Source organism: Ceratina calcarata, unplaced genomic scaffold (assembly GCF_001652005.2).
Source record: "Ceratina calcarata isolate Rehan_Ccalc_2016 unplaced genomic scaffold, ASM165200v1 scaffold349.2, whole genome shotgun sequence".
Taxonomy (NCBI): Eukaryota; Metazoa; Arthropoda; class Insecta; order Hymenoptera; family Apidae; genus Ceratina; species Ceratina calcarata.
The window spans coordinates 29561-35798 of record NW_017157822.1 but is presented as its reverse complement, the minus strand read 5'-3'; the positions used below and the strand labels follow the sequence as shown (position 1 = coordinate 35798).

General features: G+C 42.7%; 1 protein-coding gene across 3 annotated transcripts in view; it reads left to right on the top strand.

Annotated features, from left to right (window-relative positions):
* The window catches only part of LOC108625155 (sodium channel protein para-like), a 36274-nt gene that overhangs the window by 7115 nt on the left and 22921 nt on the right, over positions 1-6238 (top strand). For all 3 annotated transcript variants that reach the window (XM_026813654.1, XM_018024927.2, XM_018024928.2), the window contains exons 2-3: positions 5140-5217; positions 5505-6039. The gene's annotated coding sequence lies outside the window, so the exon portion shown is untranslated. The remainder of the gene's footprint in view (positions 1-5139; positions 5218-5504; positions 6040-6238) is intronic.

The window sequence follows — 6238 nt, the reverse complement described above, 5'->3', positions numbered from 1 at the left end:
GTAGAATCGAATGGCGTAAACTCATATTTTCAATTATCTTTGCCTAATCAATGTTAGAAAAGTCACGTGCCTCCCTTAAAGGAAATTCGTATTAAATATCACTTCTTACATTGACACCCAATTTTTTTCTATGTAAAAATCTGCATTTTATTTTATACGAATCTGAAACGTAAGTCTTAACGAAGTTCCAGGAAGCTGTTAATTTCGTGCTAAGATAAATATTTATTACGCGTTGATTATTATCGATTCTAGTCTCTGACTATCGCGATAAAGATCTCTCGGGGATGTCACGCTGAACCAGCCAGGCGCACCCAACAGTTATGTGTGTAGTTATCGTTACTACGTCATCCTCGACTGGCGGCGCAGAGTAATTTTGTACTACTGCAGCCGTACTTTCGGTCGACTACTTCTAACTCTTTCACAACAAAAGTAGAGTTTCTCCCAAACGCTCGTGCGTTCAATTAAAATAATTCATACAAAGACCTGATGAAATTCAACGTTTAACCAGTTAACTGTGTCGATCATTTTGCAAAGTGCGCCCCAGTGTGTGTCGCGATAATCAAGCGATGACGGATATAGTCGTCAAACACAGAGTAAGTGGCGCTGTTGAAATATTGGATCAAAAAGACGACTTTATTTTAGAAAATGAATGAATTTATTCACGGATATAGCCGTGATAACACAAAATTCTGCCATTGTTCCATGACGGATATAGTCGTCAAACACACTTAACTGATTAATACACGTTCGATTGAATCCGATGCACGTCCATGTTAGATTAACATTTAATTTTCCTGTTCCACGATACGCGAGTCTCGTTCCACGAGTACAGATCAATCCTGCGTAATCTTCGAAAACGCGTGACGAGGTTCCCAAGAGAAATTACGGATCGATCAGACTGGCTGCTTTGTCAGGTTTTGCAAGCGTTAAACNCGTTTAACCAGTTAACTGTGTCGATCATTTTGCAAAGTGCGCCCCAGTGTGTGTCGCGATAATCAAGCGATGACGGATATAGTCGTCAAACACAGAGTAAGTGGCGCTGTTGAAATATTGGATCAAAAAGACGACTTTATTTTAGAAAATGAATGAATTTATTCACGGATATAGCCGTCATAACACAAAATTCTGCCATTGTTCCATGACGGATATAGTCGTCAAACACACTTAACTGATTAATACACGTTCGATTGAATCCGATGCACGTCCATGTTAGATTAACATTTAATTTTCCTGTTCCACGATACGCGAGTCTCGTTCCACGAGTACAGATCAATCCTGCGTAATCTTCGAAAACGCGTGACGAGGTTCCCAAGAGAAATTACGGATCGATCAGACTGGCTGCTTTGTCAGGTTTTGCAAGCGTTAAACCCATCGCGGAAATGATAATCTCCCCGAAGCAATAAATTAGCAATTTCTTTGGATCCTCCCAGGGGGGGGGGGGGTATCGTTTTCAATCCATACCAGATGACCTACATACACACCGCGATTTCCGTTTCACCGGATCGTCCAGTTACTCGAGCTTCCGTTCCGATGGACACCGATATAACATCGGACCGTTTCACGAGCCCTCGGTTTAGCTCTTTGCTCGTCGTTCCGACGGTCCAGTGTAAATGGTTCTCAGTTTGTTTGTTCATAAAACAGTATTTACGACGAAAATACGTGGACCGTTAGGTTCCCATGGGATGAGTATTAAAACGGGTTTAAGGCGGAAAAACGGATCTCTCCGTTTTTGCCGTTTCCGACCCTTGGCATTGGCGGACGTACGCGGAGGGGGTTGGCTGTGGTATAACGACGACGGTGCGGCGGCGACGACGGTAGCGTCGGCGCTCGTCGTCATGACAACGTTTTTCCGCAACGTACCCGGCCTGGTTCGTGACGTCACGCGAACGACGGCACCGGCATCGGTCTCCGTGTTGGTTCGCCGCTGCCCGTGCCACACCACAAAACGCGAAGAAAACGGTGTTCCATCGGCGTTCCTCTTCGGTGGCGCTTTTGCGCCCTCGACTCTCTGCCAAGATGGCAGCCAAGCGATTCCGACCGACCCCGACACGCTCACGATACGTTCTCGCATGATCGTGAAACTTTTACAAACCAGGAGACTTCCGTGCGGAGTTTTGTTCGAATCCATGACCCGCTCCCACGTCGATATCAATGAAATTTTGGTTCGTCCACTGTTGGTTAAAGTACTCAATGGGCTGGCGGATCGATCCCCTCGTTCGTCGAACAGACATAATCGCGTAACCGTAAAATACGAACGCCATATGGAATTGTATATTCTTGAATCGAGGGAAACTAGGGTTGATCCGCGAGGGTCTCGACGTTGTTTCAATCGCGATACATTTAATAGGCTCGTCGGGAACGGAATATGCATCGCGGCACGTGTACCGCAATTTTCGAATTGATTTTTCGAGACCGCAACCAGCTCGATTCTACGTACGCTCGTGCCAACATCGAAGTAGATCCTGCCGTTCGCTATGTTCCATCGGGGCTATTTATCGATTTATGAAATTATACTATTTACCGTTTATACATGTTTAATGTTATTTATTCGAAGGAATTATTGACGAATCAAAATTATGCAATTGTTTCTATCGATCGGGAGGCAGTATTAAAAATTACTGCAACAGTCATTGGCAAATCGATGCATTCAGATTTTGCAATTTTTTCTATTGATCGGAAGGCAAATCACTTCTACAGTCATTGACAACTTATTGAATTAAAATTCTGCAATTTTTTTCTATCCATCGGAAGGCGATACTAAAAATCCACAGTCATTGAAAAATTGATGCATTGAAATTCTGCGATTGCTTTTATCCATTGGAAGGCGATATTAAAAATTACTTCCACAGTCATTGAAAAATCGATGCATTGAGATTCTGCACTTTTTTTCTATACATCGGAAGGCGATACTAAAAATCATTTCCACAGTCATTGAAAAATTGATGCATTGAAATTCTGCGATTGTTTCTATCCATTGGAAGGCGATATTAAAAATTACTTCCACAGTCATTGGCAAATCGATGCATTCAGATTCTGCAATTTTTTCTATTTGTCGGAAAGCAAATCATTTCTACAGTCATTGACAAATCGATGAATTGAGATTCTGCAATTTTTTCTATCGATCGGATGGCAAGTCACTTTTACAGTCATTGACAAATCATTGGATTAAAATTTTGCAATTTTTTTCTATCCATCGGAAGGCGATACTAAAAATCATTTCCACAGTCATTGAAATTCTGCAATTTTTTCTATCGATCGGATGGCAAATCACTTTTACAGTCATTGACAAATCATTGGATTAAAATTTTGCAATTTTTTTCTATCCATCGGAAGGCAATACTAAAAATCATTTCCACAGTCATTGGCAAATCGATGCATTGAAATTCTGCGATTGTTTCTATCAATCGGAAGGCAATATTAAAAATCATTTTCACAGTCATTGAAAAATCCACGGATTGAGATTCTGCAATTTTGTCTAACGACCCGAGGCAACATAAATATTTGGTATTCTTACGAATTTCAAGTATACTCGCAAGTTTATATTGTGCGCGTATACAAAAAAAAAGAGTATGTCCGAGTGTTTAGTCTCTTTAACAGGGGAGCTCTTGTAACGTCGAATGCTTTTGTTGATTCCTCGATGAAGGCTGATTTACCGTAGACGTACCTGACCCCGTTTCCATCCGGCCTGCGTGTTGGCAGAGTGCCGTTTTTATTGTGGCCATATATCCGCAGGATAAAAGCTGCAATAGACAATTAAATTGAACTCCATCGCATTCCGAATCGCCGAATTATCTACACGTCCCCTCGCGTAATATTTATTACGCGTGTCTCCCGTTCTGTCCGACATCATAATCGACGCGTGTTACCAACGAGTTCAAACATTATTTTCGCCCAAATAACTCTTCGCAAGAAATTCTGTATAATACGAATAAAATAACTGGAATTATGAAACGTAGAATCGTCGAAAATATTTCTTGTCTGATTAAACATTTGTGTTTTGAGAAACGACGTCCTTTGATGTTTCAAACTTCATACATTTTTCTGTTGACAGTTTCATCACTTCTCTCTTTATTTTACGCTTGGTAAGTGCCTGATTTTGCTGTAAGCGCATAAAGTCCGCAGTCTAATTATCCTTCGATCGAGAGATCGATCCGCGGGGTTAACTCGATCCGAACTGGGTCGGACGATCTGATCCTGCGTAGACCTGTTCTTCCACCGGCGATCAACCCGTTCACTCTTACTTTTCGTGGTAGTCCGGCGTGTAGGCCACTCCTGCCCCGGTGTCCGTTGGGTCTCGGCGCCGCGGCGCCGCGACGACGACACCGATGCATAAGCGCGTGACCGAGTTCCGCCGGAATATGATCGACCGCGCGAAACTTGGTCAAAGACCACCGACACCCTTTCCTCCACTCCCGACGTCTCTCCCTCTGTGTACGTGTATGCGTTGTACACGTACACGCCCCGTGTAAATTTCTGTCGTCGTGAATATGCGTGAACACGCCGCGTCCTTTTTCGCGAAACCTCCAGCGCTCAGAAATATTCCGCCCGAAAAACCGTAACTACCTTTGTGGCTTATGATCTCTGTTTTCCGTTCACATTTCAAAAACATCGAATATCTATTCTGGTTCAAAAGAATATTCACTGTATTTGTATTATTATTTAATTTGTTATACTTATATTTATTATTCCTTTATTTTCCTCTTAACGAAAGATGGATAATTGTCTTTATTATTATTATTATTATTATTATTCCTTTATTTTCTGTCCTTTTAACGAAAGATGGATAATTGTCTTTATTACTATTATTATTATTTTGTTAACGAGGATAAACCCTTTAGAATGTACGAAGGGAGACAACGTAAGACAGTGAGAACAGATGTTAGAAATCTGAACATGAAAAGAAAGAAGAGGAAATGAATAATACTGTACGAAGATGACGGGATTAACTGATTCAACTGGAACTAAAAATAAACGTAATGTTAAATTTAAGATGATATCAGATGTCGGTTAATATCGATCGGCGTTAATATGAAATATTTGTTACATGCTTCGGCAGCCCGACCTGGATTTATAATATTTATTCACAGTTTGTCACAGATAATTACTTTTTTTTTAATCTGGGCTCTCCCTTTGTTCCAGATAAGCATCGATCGACTCGAAGACCAGACTATGTTATTTCGAATAACGGATTGATCGCACCCGTCGCTTCATTCACACGTAAGTACACGTCCGTCCCGATGCAGGCGACGAGGAATCGGGGGATTAGTCGAGGTCGTACGAGCTCTTAAAAACAATCAAAAACCGTTCGAAATTTTCGAGGATATTATTTAAAACAGACGGGAAAAAATCAGCCAAAGAATTATGGACAATGCAAACAAATTTGCATAGAAATTATACGTTAAAAATTGTGTGTGACTTTTCAAAAAAAAATACGTTTGGGATTTGAAGGCTCGTGCGACCTTGAAATACTTTCGAGATCGTTTCGATGGACGTTCGAATCGCAGGTCGGACATGAAAAATCTTGGTTCGCGTTGGACGGTCCCCGACATAGCACGCACTGCCGCAGCGCGTTCGTCATTTCTCGTCGCCATTTCGTCGGAACGAGATAGCACCCGCAGGAGATTCAGCAACAACAGCGATAGAAACAGCAGCAGCAGCAGCAGCAGCAGCAGTATTAGCGTAAAGGGCGGAAGAAGTAGTGGTAGTGAAATCGGTAACGAAAGTATCAGAGGCGTCAGCGTCACGGCGATCGACGAGAAGAAGCGAGTAACGAAGAGCATCGGTAGATCGGCAGTCGACGTGCTGCACGATAAGCACTTATCCGTCCGATCGTACGTAACGGCGTCGTCAAATCGGTTCGACGACGGGACGACGCGTTCCGAATCGACGCCCAGGTGTCGGCCCCTAGCCGGAAAGTCGCGCGGTTCCCAGCAACGGTCTCGTCCTCGTCAGCCGCAGCCGCAGCAGCCACTCTACTACCACACCGCATCGTGGGACACGCGCACATTACACTTCAGGAACTGTTAGCACCGATCAAAAGTGAGTAGAGCACCGGCAGGGCTCAGATCTTCGCCCTTCCAGCTATTTCTTCCATAAAGGGTGTCCCAGAAAAAGTATTAGAGCCCAAGAGAAGTGATTCAGAACAACAATTTCCTCAAAATACAAAATGAGCCACGGTTTTTAACTAGAAAGACTGAAACTTAGTATACACCTATATTGCCCAAAAGCAGTCAAAATG